This window comes from Microcebus murinus, chromosome X, assembly GCF_040939455.1.
Source record: "Microcebus murinus isolate Inina chromosome X, M.murinus_Inina_mat1.0, whole genome shotgun sequence".
In the NCBI taxonomy this organism is placed as follows: domain Eukaryota; kingdom Metazoa; phylum Chordata; class Mammalia; order Primates; family Cheirogaleidae; genus Microcebus; species Microcebus murinus.
In genome coordinates, this window is record NC_134136.1 from 76,187 (window position 1) to 90,854 (window position 14,668).

At 39.7% G+C, this 14,668-nt stretch overlaps 1 pseudogene; it reads right to left on the bottom strand.

The window, feature by feature from the left end:
- LOC105863189 (large ribosomal subunit protein uL1m-like) overlaps nt 1-12,083 on the bottom strand; it is a 69,656-nt pseudogene extending 57,573 nt beyond the window's left edge.
- Nucleotides 12,084-14,668: the final 2,585 nt, after the last annotated feature.

Below are 14,668 nucleotides of genomic sequence, written 5' to 3' on the forward strand. Positions count from 1 at the left end.
ATGGAAATAAACAAATTCTATGAAGAAAATGACAATGGAGAGACAAGTTATTAAATCCTCTGGGACACAGCTAAAGCAGTTCTGAGAGGAAAGTTTATCTCCATAAATGCCTATAATCAAAAGACAAAAAGATCACAAATAGACAATCTAACGAAACGACTCAAAGAGCTGGAAAAAGAAGAACAGACCAACCCCAAACCCAGCAGAAGAAGTGAAATCAACAAGATCAAATCAGAACTAAACGAAATTGAAAACAGGGAAGCTATTCAGGAGATTAATAAAACAAAAAGTTGGTTCTTTGAAAAAATAAACAAAATTGACACGCCATTGGCTAAGCTGACGAAAAGCAGAAAAGAGAAATCTCTAATAAGCTCCATCAGGAACAAAAAAGGAGATATCACAACTGATCCCAAAGACATACAAGATATAATTTATGAATACTACAAAAATCTTTATGCACACAAACTGGAAAATGTGGAGGTAATGGACAAATTTCTAGAAACACACAGGCTCCCTAGGCCCGACCAGGAAGAAATAGATTTCCTGAACAGACCAATCTCAAGAGCTGAAATAGACACAGCAATTAAAAATCTCCCTAAAAAGAAAAGTCCCAGTTCACATGGTTTCACACCCGAATTTTACCACACTTACAAAGAAGAACTAGTACCTATCTTGCAGAAACTATTCCACAACATCGAGAAGAGCGCAAACCTCCCCGACACCTTTTATGAAGCGAATATTTCTCTGATACCAAAACCAGGAAAGGATGCAACAAAAAAAAGAAAACTACAGACCAATATCCCTAATGAATATAGATGCAAAATTTTTCAACAAAATCTTAGCTAACCGAATCCAGACGATTATCAAAAAAATAATTCATCATGACCAAGTGGGCTTCATCCCAGGGATCCAGGGGATGGTTCAAGATATGTAAATCTATAAATGCAATTCATCACATAAACAGAAGCAAAAACAAAGACCACATGATTCTTTCAATAGATGCAGAAAAAGCTTTTGACAAAATTCAACACCCTTTCATGATACGAACACTTAAGAAAATAGGCATAGAAGGGACATACCTAAAAATGATACAAGCCATATATGACAGACCCATAGCCAACATCATACTGAATGGGGAAAAATTGAAAGCATTCCCACTTAGAACTGGAACCAGACAAGGCTGCCCACTATCTCCACTTCTATTCAACGTAGTGCTGGAAGTCCTGGCTACAGCAATCAGACAGGAAAGTGGAATTAAAGGTATCCAAATAGGGGCAGAAGAGATCAAACTTTCACTGTTTGCTGATGATATGATATTATATCTAGAAAACCCCAGAGATTCAACCAAGAAACTCCTGGAACTGATGAATGAATTTAGTAAAGTCTCAGGATACAAAATCAATACACAGAAATCAGAGGCATTCATATACGTCAACAACAATCAAATTGAGAACCAAATCAAAGACTCAATTCCCTTCACAATAGCAACAAAGAAATTAAAGTACCTAGGAATATACTTAACCAAGGAGGTAAAAGACCTCTCCAGGGAGTACTATGAAACACTGAGGAAGGAAACAGCAGAGGATGTAAACAGATGGATATCCATACCATGCTCATGGGTCGGCAGACTCAACATCATTAAAATGTCTATACTACCAAAAAAAAAACAACAACAACAAAAACAAAACAAAAGAAAACAAAAAATGTCTATACTACCCAAACTGATCTACAGATTCAATGCAATACCTATTAAAATCCCATCAGCATTCTTCACAGATATAGAAAAAATAATTTTACGCTTCGTATGGAACCAAAGAAGACCCCGAATATCAAAAGCAATTCTAGGCAATAAAAACAAAATGGGAGGCATTAATATGCCAGATATCAAACTATACTACAAAGCTGTAGTAATTAAATCAATATAGTATTGGCACAAAAATAGGAATATTGACCAGTGGAACACATGTGAGAATCCTGATATAAAATCATCCTCATATAGCCATGTAATCTTTGACAAAGCAGACAAAAACATACACTGGGGAAAAGAATCCCTTTTCCATAAATGGTGCTGGGAAAACTGGATAGCCACCTGTAGAAGGCTAAAACAGGACCCACACCTTTCACCTCTCACAAAAATCAACTCACGCTGGATAACAGACTTAAACCTAAGGCATGAAACTATTAGAATTCTAGAGGAAGAAATCACTCTCCTAGACATCGGCCTAGGCAAAGAGTTTATGAAGAAGTCCCCAAAGGCAATCACAGCAGCAACAAAAATAAATAAATGGGACATGATCAAACTACAAAGCTTTTGCACAGCCAAAGAAATAGTCATGAAAATAAACAGACAACCTACAGAATGGGAGAAAATTTTTGCATCCTATGCATCCAATAAGGGACTGATAACTAGAATATACTTAGAACTCACGAAAATCAGCAAGAAAAAATCAAATAACCCTATTAAAAAGTGGACAAAGGACTTAACAGAAACTTTTCTAAAGAAGACAGAAGAATGACCAACAAACATATGAAAAAATGCTCAACATCTCTAATCATCAGGGAAATGCAAATCAAAAGCACAATGAGATATCACTTAACTCCAGTGAGAATGGCCTTTATCAAAAAGTCTCCAAACAATAAATGCTGGCGTGGATGCGGAGAGAGAGGAACACTCCTACACTGCTGGTGGGACTGCAAACTAGTTCAACCTCTGTGGAAAGCAATATGGAGATACCTTAAAGTGATACAAGTGAATCTACCATTTGATCCAGCAATCCCATTGCTGGGCATCTACCCAAAAGATCCAATGACACTCTACAAAAAAGACACTTGCACTCGAATGTTTATAGCAGCACAATTCATAATTGCAAGGCTGTGGAAACAGCCCAAGTGCCCATCAATCCAAGAATGGATTAGTAAAATGTGGTATATGTATACCATGGAGTACTATTCAGCTCTAAGAAACAACGGTGATATAGCACACCTTATATTTTCCTGGTTAGAGCTGGAACCCATAGTATTAAGTGAAGTTTCCCAAGAATGGAAAAACAAGCACCACATAGACTCACCAGCAAACTGGTATTAACTGAGCAGCACCTAAGTGGACACATAGGTACTACAGTAATAGGGTATTGGGCAGGTGGGAGGGGGGCAGGTATATACATACATAATGAGTGAGATGTTCACCATCTGGGGGATGGTCATGCTGGAGACTCAGACTTGTGGGGGAAGGGTGGAATGGGCATTTATTGAAACCTTAAAATCTGTACCTCCATAATATGCTGAAATAAAAAAAAAAGATACTTTGGTATTGGCACAAGATTAGAAAGACAGACTAATAAAACAACCAATGGCCCAGCACTAGACCCATGCATATATGTATATCTGAAATATGACGGAGATGTTATTGCAAATCACTGTGCAAAGATTTAGTAGGTGGTGCAGAGACAAATCATTTTCCATAAAGGAAAGACTATATTTGGATTCCAGCACCATATCTGGATCTCACACCACACAGAAAACAATCAAATCAAGATGGACTTGCATATGAATGGCGAAACTTAAAGGCTTTCAGAATATAGAAAAATATTTTTATGACCTTTAGGGAGGAAACCTTGGGGATTTCACAAACAAGATCCAAAACTACTAACCAAAAAGTGACATTAGTGTTAAGAATCTCTGTATTAAATATACTTTAAAGAAAATGAAAAGACGAACCCAAAACTAGGATGATGCAACATGTATAATTGATAAAAAGGATTAATATTCAGAATATGTAAAATTGACTCAACTGAAAAATGAATGAAAGAAATGAACAGGCTTCTAACTGAAAAGGAAACACAAATGATGTATAAATATACAGATGCACAACCTCATTAGTAATCAGGTAAATACAAATTTAAACCACAATAAAGTATCATTTTATATCAGTGTTACTTAGAGGGTGATCAATAGGCCTGTTATAGGTCTGCAACCAAATTAAGATTACATCAGCATGAAAATCAACCACAACACTAAATATACTGTTTGGTTCAGCTGTCAATATTTTTTTCACAAAACTTTCTCAAACAAATATGTAGTGTTTTAATCTTATTGTAGACAGATGAAAGTTTGTAGACTGGATAATTTATGTTGCACCAGTTTACATATATCAGATTGGCAAACCTTTAAAAAAAGTCAGAGCTGGCTGAAAATGTCAAGTAAGGGTAAGAGTGTCGATAGGAATGCCACTTTGGAAAACAATATGGCATTACCCAATGAAGCTGAGTATGCACAACTCAATGATGCAGCAATTCCACCTCAAGGCATGTATACTACACAAGTGTATTAACAGACATGCACAAGAATGACCATACCATTGTTTGTAATAAACAGCAGAACTACAGGGAAAAACTCAAACATTTATCTACAGTGGAATGGATAAATACATTGTGGCATATTCCTATATGGAAAGTTACAGAACTATAAAAATAAATATACTATGTACTATGTAGGTAAATTTAATGTAAAACCAAAAAAAAAAAAAGGCAAGTGGCACAAGAATTCATTCAGTATGATTTCAAACTTTAAAAACATACAACTAAACAATATTGTATTGAGGGGTGCTTATTTATGCCTATTAAAACTGTATAGAGGCCGGGCACCGTGGCTCATGCCTGTAATCCTAGCACTCTGGGAGGCCGAGGCGGGCGGATTGCTTGAGGTCAGCAGTTCGAAACCAGCCTGAGCAAGAGAGAGACCTCCGTCTCTATTAAAAATAGAAAGAAATTAATTGGCCAACTAATATATATAGAAAAAATTAGCCGGGCATGGTGGTGCATGCCTGTAGTCCCAGCTACTCGGAAGGCTGAGGCAGCAGGATTGCTTGAGCCCAGGAGTTTGAGGTTGCTGTGAGCTAGGCTCACGCCATGGCACTCACTCTAGCTTGGGCAACAAAGCGAGACTCTGTCTCAAAATAAATAAAAAATTAAAAAAAAAAACTGTATACAAAAATAAGACATTGATAAAATAGAAATTCAGGAAAGTGGTTAGAGAAAGAAGTAAATGAAATAAGAAAAAAGCACAAGAGTCTCTGAAGGTACTGATAATATTCTATTTTTTTAAAACTTGACAGTGAGTATTCAGAATTCCAAGCTGTTAGTCTTTATATCTTACATAGATTATATTCTTTTATATGTAGAAATATTAGGAAAATATTTTTAAAGATTACAAAAGAGTATACAAAAGTAAAGTCTTCCTAACACCTCTGGCCCCCAGTGTCCCTCTTATGTTAGCAATTTCCTATGCATCTTTCTAGAAATATTATATGCATATATAAGCATGTGGGTACCAACATATTTCCCTCTTCTTTTATAAAAGCATAACATACTCTACTCATATCTTGCTTTTTATTTAAATGCATAAGAGCCTATTTTCACAAATACATACACACACATATGCACACATATATATGAGATGTATATGAGATAATTTCATGTATGCCTCTTATGATGGTGTGTGTATATGCATATTATTACAGAGAGAATTTCATGTCAGTTCATAAAGACTTTATCTTTTTAGGACTGCAAAGTATTCCACTGTATAACTATAATATAATTTACTTAATCAGTAACCAATCATTAGGTAATTTACAATATTTTACTATTATAAATAGTGATGAGTGAATAACCTCATACAAACATTTTGCACACATACAAATATTTATAGATAAATTTCTAGAAGATGAATTTACTGGGTCAAAGAATATGAACATTTGTAATTTTGATTAATACTGCTCTCTGTAATAATAGTGCCATATACATTTCCACCAGCAATGAAAAGATTACTTATTTCTACACATTTGTGCCACATAGCATGTTACCAAACATTTTGGTTTTTACCAACCTAATAGAGGAAAGAGTTGTCTTAATTTGCATTTTTCTAATGAGTTAGGTTAAATATGTTTTTCTATGTTTGGTCATCTATATTTTCTTTTCTGTTGAACTGACGTGAACCCAATTTTTTAAATTAGTACTCTGCAACTAAATTTTGATTTTTTTTTTCTTTTTTTTTTTTTTTTGAGACAGAGTCTCACTTTGTTGCCCGGGCTAGAGTGAGTGCCGTGGCGTCAGCCTAGCTCACAGCAACCTCAAACTCCTGGGCTCGAGCGATCCTTCTGCCTCAGCCTCCCGGGTAGCTGGGACTACAGGCATGCGCCACCATGCCCGGCTAATTTTTTTTTTATATATATATCAGTTGGCCAATTAATTTCTTTCTATTTATAGTAGAGACGGGGTCTCACTCAGGCTGGTTTTGAACTCCCGACCTTGAGCAATCCGCCCGCCTCGGCCTCCCAAGAGCTAGGATTACAGGCGTGAGCCACAGCGCCCGGCCTAAATTTTGATTTTAAAATGACTGTTCCAATATCTTAAAATTAAGTTCATTATGCAAAAATCTTACAACTAATAGCATAGAAATTGTAAGACTTGGTCTACCCGTTAAGCAAATTCATTTCAGTAAGTTTCCAAAAGTATAACATTGTATGTGCAGAATAGCTAGGAAGTTCTTACTATGGGTGGCCCCTGCCTACCACCTAATACCACTCTCCCACTTATTCACTGTGAGCCTTTTTTCTTATCCTTGAACAAACTAAGGTAATTCCTGCCTCAGGGCCCTTGCATTCAATGTAACATTTGTCTGGGATGTACATCTCCAAATCTTCTTCCCGTGGCCCACTCTTCCTTATCAGCTCTAGAATGTCCTCAAAGCCATATGCCAGCCAGGCAAATGGTAGCTCAGGTCTGTAATCCCAGCACTTTGGGAGGATAAGGCAGGAGAACTGCTTGACGCTAGGATTTCAAGACCAGCTTGGGTGACACAGCAAGATCCCCATCTCTACAAAAAAATTTTTTAAATTGGCCAGGTATGGTGGCACATACCTGTAGTCCTAGCTATTTGGGAGGCTGAGCTGGGAGGATCCCTTGAGCTCAGGAGCTGGAGGTTACAGTGAGCTATGATTGCACCACTGCACTCCAGCCTAGGTGACAGACCAAATCTTAAAAAAAAAAAGCCACATGCCTAACAACTCAATTTCATATCTAATCCTCCAAATCAAAGTACAAGATAATCACCAAAACTGTGAATTCTGTGAACACACAGGAGTGACGACTGAGACAGTGTAGGAGACCTATTTGTTGCTAGAAATTCTCTGGGGACAGAAAAGCCATAAGAGGATAAAATGGCTAGGAAGAAAAAATGAAATAAATGAGAAGATCCAGTTCCGGTATGCAATAGACTAGGAGAAGATGCTCCATATTTTTTTTTTTTTACTTTATTTATTTATTTATTTATTTATTTTTATTTTGGCATATTATGGGGGTACAGATTTTAAGGTTTCAATAAATGCCCTTTCCCCTCCTCCCCCGACAAGTCTGAGTTTCCAGCATGACCATCCCCCAGATGGTGCCCATCTCACTCATTATATATGTATATACCCACCTCCCACCCCCCTCCCCCCTGCCCAGTACCCTATTACTGTAGTACCTATGTGTCCACTTAGGTGCTGCTCAGTTAATACCAGTTTGCTGGTGAATATATGTGGTGCTTGTTTTTCCATTCTTGGGATACTTCACTTAGTAGTATGGGTTCCAGCTCTAACTAGGAAAATATAAGATGTGCTATATCACCATTGTTTCTTAGAGCTGAATAGTACTCCATGGTATACATATACTACATTTTATTAATCCATTCTTGGATTGATGGGCACTTGGGCTGTTTCCACAGCCTTGCAATTATGAATTGTGCTGCTATAAACATTTGGATGCTCCATATTTTTAAAGAAACTGACTATCTTTAAAAACTACATAGTAAATTAAGAAACAAGCAATTATCCATTCAAGGCTTGGCAAACACTTCCAAACAATTCTAATTGTACTAAACAAGAACCCAACAACCTTAGAGGATCCCAAAATAATTCTCTTGGGGAAACAAACAAAAGTCTCTTAAACAGATCAATTGAAACCTGTTATAAAAAAAATCAAGCACTATTTGGAATCCCCAATCATGACAACCAGAAATTAAAATTCTCAATAGATATCTATCAAACTGCTAAAGACTTAAACCAAATTACAAAATACCACTATTTATGTAGCACTGTTAGCCCATGATATTTGTATTTTCAATATCTCTGTAGTCAATTTTTCTACATGTATTATTTTATATCCTTTAAAACATTTCTTCTCCCCACACTCTTAGCAGATAACCTCACTTGCTATACTTTGGATAAAATAGCCCTCAGATCTGCTGAGATACTTATGAACCCACTTAAATTTGCACTCATTCTTAAAAGTCTCTCCCACCCTTTGGCAATGAGATGGAAACTACTGCATCTCCTTTGCTATTAATAGCTTATTCTTTTATAATTGATACTGAAAGGTTAGAGTTCCCCAGGGATCAATCCTAAACTGTCTTCTCACCTGACTCTGTAATCCTCACTCTCCCTAGAAGATTTTACCATCTAGTTTCTGCCTTCTCCCTACAACCACCATAGTACAGGCCACCGTCATCTACCACCTGGATTACTGCGACAGCCTCCAAATTGTTCTATCTTCTACTACTCCTGGCCCTCTCCATTTCTTTTCCACCTATTATTAGTAAAGATCATTTAAAAATGAAAATCCCATGTCTTTAAAACCCTTGAATGGCTTTACTTGGCTCTTTGAACAAAGTAAATTCTTACCAAAGGTACTCCAATAGCTACTTCTAACCTATCTAGTGAGCTTTATCTAACACCACTCTCCCTCGTACTCACCATGCTTGAAAGACACCCACCTCCTATCAGTCACTTGAACACATTTTATTTCATAAAATAATCTTCCTTCCATCTGTGACATTTTCCCCTACTACTTTCAGCTCCACCTTCACATAGCTAATTCATAGTAATCCAGTTATCTTTCAGGGCCTCTACATAAACATTACTTCTTCAGAAGTCTTCCCTGACGACTCAGAATAGATTACGTATCTTATATACACTCTTATGGGATCTTGTACTTTTCCTTCACAGCACTTAGGAAAATTGTAATTAACGAAATGAGTATCCAACTAATGCCTGCTCCTCAATAGATGTAAGCACCATAGACAGGAATGTATATAGCTCATTCCCCATTGTATCTCTAACACCTAACAGAGTGTTTGGCAAGTGGAGACTCAATAAACATCTGTTGAATGAAGGGAATTTAAACAAATGAGAGCAAAAACTGTATTTAAATTATTTTAAATATTATCCATTACAACACAAGGAAGGGGGGACCTTTTTTTGATGATCTACTTCATTGATTCATTCAACAATGAATGTGCCAATGAAACACGGGCTAGGACTGATTTAAGCATTTGGTATACATCAATGAACAAAAGAGACAAAAATCCCTATACTCATAGAGTTTACATGCTAGAGAAGGTAAGACAATATGAATTAACATAATATTGGGGGAGGGAGGGACTACAGGATAAAAGGGATTGAGTCAGGGGGAAAATCGTTTGCAATTTAAGTAAGGTGGTTAAGATGAGCCTCATTAAAAAGGTGACATTTTAGCAAAGACTTGAAACAAATGAGAAAAATAGCCATGCAAATATCTAGAAAAAGTGTTCCAGGCCAAAGATCTCAAGGCAGGAGTGTTCTTGGTGTGTTTAAGAAATAAGGAGTCCAGTGGCTAGAGCAGAATGAGTGAGGAGGAGGAGAATTGGAGAAGAAGTCAGAGAGGTGAACCTGGAGGACGGTGGGTGGGAGAAGACAGGCACCAGATGATGTGGAAGACTGTAGGCCAGTGATGGAATTCTATGAGCCACATGTGTAATTTTAAATTTTCTAACAGACACAATAAAAAGGTAAAAAGAAACAGTGAAATTAATGATATATTTTATTACAGCATATACCCCAAAATATTACTTCATTACCAATGTAAAAATTATTAATACAATTGAGATATTTTACATTATTTTAGTACTAAGCCCTCAAAATCTAATATGTATTGAACACACTCAATTCGGATCAGCCACATTTGAAATGCTCAATAGTGGCTAACAAAATGGACAGTATAGCTATAGGCCATTCTAACGAGTCTGGATTTAGAAAAATGGAAAGGCTTTGCAGAGCTCTGAGCATAGGAGTAACAGGATTTAAGTTCTTAAAGGTCCAATTTCACTACTTATTGATAGTAACCTGTTAAGAAATCCAGGTGAGAGATGGTAGTAGCTTGAAACAGGGTAGTTGCAGTGGAGTAGTGAGAAGATGTCAGAATCTGGAGTTAGTTTGAGGGAAAAGCCAAGTGGATTTGCCAACTATTTAACGTAAAGTGTGAAAAAAAAGAGAGGGGTCCCTAGCACTTTGGGAGGCCAAGGTGGGAGGATCATTTGAGCCCAGGAGGTTGAGACCAGCCTGAGCAACAAAGCAACACTCCATTTCTTAGAAAAATAAAAAATTAGCCCACCATGGTGGTATGCACCTGTAATCTCACTCTCAGCTACTTGGGAGGCTGAGGCAGGAGGATAGCTTAATCCCAGGAGCTTGAGGTTGCAGTGAGCTATGATGGCACCACTGCACCCTAGAACAGGCAACAGAGCAAGATCCTATCTCAAAAAAAAAATAGAAAAAGAAAAAGAGAGGAGTCAAGGATATTCTGGGGTTCTGGCCTGGACAACTGAAAGGATGCAGCCGCCACTAAATCAGATGAAAAAGACTGCAGGCTACAATAATGAGTTTGATTTTAAACAATTGTGAGATGCCGATAAGCCATCCAAGTGGAGATCTATAATAGAACACTCAGATGAGTATAAGAATCTAAAGTTCATGAGAGAGGTACCAACTGCAGATATAAATTTGATAGCCAAAGGAGTGAATTTAGATACAGAACAGGTGAGAATGAAGGACAGAATCCTAGTTCCTGGGACACTTCAAGGAAAGAGATGGGGGAGAGGAGGAGGAACTAGACAAGTAATGGGAGAAGGAAAGACAGGTCAAACAGGAAGAAAATTAAGATAATGAGGTATCATGGCAGCCAAGAAAAGAAAATGTGACAGGAATGATAATCTTCAATTCTTTTTTTGGTTTCTTTGGTTTTGTCTCATGTGATTTCTGTCATGAAAGATACATGAAAATGTATGCCATTGATGTCTTTCCAGTTAACAATATCCATTTTGATTTGCTCCCTTCATCATCAGAGCCTGTGGTGATCTCTTGGCATCCCTAACTTCTAAGCAACAATGATCCCAAGTAATGGCTGGTCTTGCCACTGAGCTTTCCTGTGAGAAGCTCTATAAGAAAACTATGATGCAGTGTTTTAAATAAAAAAAAAAACCCAAAAAACAAAAATCACTGACCTACGAGAGCAAGCTTCAGTCTTTCCACTGCCACTTAACTAAAAAAAAACCTAACTTAAATGACAGTACAGATCACTATGCTTCAAAAACGTAACAAAATCAAAACACTGTACAAACAAGGGCTGTCATCCTAGCTAACGAATTGGACTTCATTAACTGCTGAAAAGAGGTGCTACCCAGAAGAGCTACAGAATTAGCCTCCAAATGACAAACGTGGATCCAAACTGGACAACGTCTAAAAGTTGAAAAACTGGAATTGCCTGCAACGATGTAATTCAGAAAGCACCAACAAGCACTGTGAAAACTGTTAAAGTTTACAGATGAAAGCAATTCAAATATACTATTATACATTTCCCTTACCAGGACTCACTTCACGCATCAAACTCCTGCCCACATCCCCAGTATCGGGAATAGAAACTTGTCCTTGCAGTCCCCACAGGCGGCTGGAGGATGTCAACGTACATTCCCTTCCCGCGCTCCCGCGCCCCCTGCCTCAAAGGGTTCCGGGATGGAGTGAAATCTCTGGCAGGGTCGCTTGTAAGTAGCAGAACCCTCCGGAGAACCTAAAGCTCAGGAAGAGTCCGCGGCAGGTGGAGCATCCACCGCAGACACGCGCCTAAAACAGCACGGTTTGCACTCTGCTGCGACAGGAAATTCCGCGCCAGAGCTATTTTCCCCGCAAGACAAGCCCCTGCCTTACCTCTACCAAGGCAGCTCACTGTCGCCGCCATGTCGACCACTCCGGATGATGTTCACGAAATTGGTCCTACGTTTCAACTGGGAAGAATATGTTTAAAGTTCTGTGCCGGAATTGGCAAGGGGGAAGGGGTTAGGAGGAGCAAGAGGAACAGGGCCGGGATCACAGCAGGCTTTACTTCCGGCATGGTGGTGTTACCATCTGTCCTCCGTCCTGCCCGGGACCCTCGGTTTGTGGTTCCTGTGAGACAGCAGCTTAACCGCCTTTGGGAAAATACGATCCTGTTGGCCATGCCGTAATTATTTATTCCCTTCTTCTCCTCCTCCTCCTCCCCTCCCCCTGCCCCTCCCCCTCCTCCTTCTTCTTCTCATCAACGGAAAAAAGCCAAACTCTGTAAAATAATTTTAAAGAGATTTATTCTGAGCCAAATTTGAGGACCATGAACCAGAGCCACTCCCAAGAAGCCTTGGGCAAGTGGACTCGCTGTGGCTGGGTTACAGTTTGGTCTTATACATTTCAGAGAAACAGGGGTTACAGGTAAAATCATAAATCAATACGTGGGAGGCATACCATGGTTTGGCCCAAAAAGGTGGGACATCTCGAAGTGGGGGCTTACAGGTTACAGGTGGGTTTAAAGATTCTTTGGCTTGTAATTGGTTAAAGACATGAAGCTTTGTCTAAAGGTTTGGAATGTTTTAACATAAGGAGCTGTTATCAGAGATAAGCCACCCCACATAGATTTGTTGTGTAAATTGAGGACCTGACCTGCAGGATTGTCTTTCATACCCTTAGGCCTGTTAGTGGGTTACAAAGGATGCCTCCAAAGGGGCATGATGAGGCCCTGACCTCCCTCCTCCTGGCAGACAATTTAGTTTTAGGATATTCCTTTGGTCACGAGGGGTCCATTCAGTCAGCTGGTGCGGAGTGAGCCTTAAATTTTATTTTAGTTCACTTTCTTCTTCTTCTCCTCTTCTTCTTCTTCCTCCTCCTCCTCCTCTTCCTCCTTCCTCCTCCTCCTTCTCTTCCTCCTTCCTTCTTCTTCCTCCTTCTTCTTCTTCCTCCTTCCTTCTTCCTCTTTCTTCTTCTTTTCTTCTTCTTATTCTTTTTTTTTGTGGATCCTACATGGGTGCTCAGAACAATAATTTTAACAGATTTCTAAGAGTACCTAGGGCCCAGCCTAAAATCTTGAAAAACAAAACCCTGAAGAATCCCACCAGCTCCCCCCACACACACACCCAGCCTTGTAGAGTTTTAAAAAAATCCCCCAGTCTCTGATGTACAAGTTAGACAATGGGTCACAGTGGCCTAAAAATGGAACTTTCAATTTCAAAATCTTAAAAGGTCTCTATAACTTTTATCACCAAAATGGCAAATGGGAGGAGATCCCTTATGTCCAGGCTTTCTTCTATCTGCACTCCCGTCCTTCTCTCTGTCAGACCTGTGATCTCTCCTATCCTCCTTGCGCGGAGTCCTCCACCGTCCTTGGCCTCTTTCACCTCTCAGCCAAAGGACTCCTTAGAAACCTCTTTCGCCTTCTCTGACCCGCCTGACTCCTTTACCTCTCTCCCTGCTTGCCTCCACCATATCTGGGTTCTCCTCTTCCTACTCCTCCTCCTAGTGCCCCACCGTCCTTCACTACCGCTCATGCTGGCTCTCCACCAACGTCCCCTGTCAGTCACCACACTCGATCCCATGTGGGACCCTCAGACCAAACCTTTCTCTGTCCCCTGAGAGAGGTAGCTGGTGCCGAAGGGGTAGTGCACATGCATATTCCCTTCTCCCTTTCTGATCTCTCTCAGATTGAAAAGCATTTAGGCTCCTTTTCTAACAACCCCACGGCCTACACCAGAGTTCCACTATCTTACACAAACATATGATTTGACCTGGCATGACATTTTTGTTATTCTGGCCTCTACTCTTATGATAAGCTTAGAAAAATCACTCAGAAGCCAGATGAAAATCCCGCGGCCTTCCTCAGCCACCTTATGGATGTTCTCATCCAATATACCCGCTTAGACCCCACTTCCCCAGTAGGGGCCACTGTCCTTGCAACTCACTTTATCACCTAGACCTCCTCTGACATTAGACACAAACTTAAAAAGGCAGAAGAAGGCCCTCAGACCCCTATCCGAGACCTGGTAAACATGGCATTTAAAATCTTTAATTCCTGAGATGAACAGGCAGAGGCCCAAAGGGAGGCCCATATCTACCAAAAGGCACACCTGCAAGCCCAAGCCTTGGTTTCAGCCCTACAGCTGGTGGGGCCTGAAAAGCCATCAACCTTGTCTAAAGACACCAGCTGCACTCCGCTGGGCACCTGCTTCAAGTGTGGTAAGGAAGGCCACTGGGCCAACCAGTGCTCGCTGCCATGTCAGCCCAATAAGCCTTGTCCAGCCTGTGGTCAAGAGGGACACTGGAAGAGTGATTGCTCCTTGGGACAAACATCCAGAGGGTCAGTCCTTCCACCACCAGATCTGCTGTTGATGGTTTTGGGCTTGGCTGCAGAAGACTGACGAAGCCCCGCCTCTGCCACCCGATTACCCTCGCTGAGCCCAGGGTAACAATCAAGGTAATGGGTAAGACAGTGTCCTTTCTGGCCAACACGGCAGCTACCTACTC